At 46.5% G+C, this 372-nt stretch overlaps 1 non-coding gene across 1 annotated transcript; it reads right to left on the bottom strand.

Moving 5' to 3' along the window:
* On the bottom strand, positions 1-107 carry LOC132687019 (U6 spliceosomal RNA). The gene has a single exon (XR_009613960.1). It is a non-coding gene; the product is annotated as a U6 spliceosomal RNA (small nuclear RNA).
* Positions 108-372: the final 265 nt, after the last annotated feature.

Below are 372 nucleotides of genomic sequence, written 5' to 3'. Positions count from 1 at the left end.
GAAAATCTGGAACGCTTCACGAATCTGTGCGTCATCCTTGCGCAGGGGCCGCGTGAATCTTCCCTGTATCGTTTCAATTGTAGTCTCTGTGCTGCCAAAGCGAGCGCAGTTGATCACATTTTTTGATAGATTTGTGAATTCATAATATCTGCTGTTTATTGAGCGCTTACTATTTGCCTGTCAAAAACTCTCATTTAGGCTAAAGACAAACTTTGTAGGTGAGTTCGTAACCTCCGTTTCACAGATGGGAAACTGAGGCTCAAAGAGAATGAGAACTTGGCCAAGGTCACCTGACTAGGAAGAGCTAGCCCAACCGGTTCTGCTTGCCTTCAGTGACTATCCCTCTCCCACAATGCCCACTGCACTGTTGCC

Source organism: Panthera onca, chromosome F1, assembly GCF_046562875.1.
Source record: "Panthera onca isolate mPanOnc1 chromosome F1, mPanOnc1 haplotype 2, whole genome shotgun sequence".
Taxonomy (NCBI): Eukaryota; Metazoa; Chordata; class Mammalia; order Carnivora; family Felidae; genus Panthera; species Panthera onca.
Note: the sequence above shows the minus strand (reverse complement) of the source record. Positions and strands in the feature narration are given on the sequence as shown.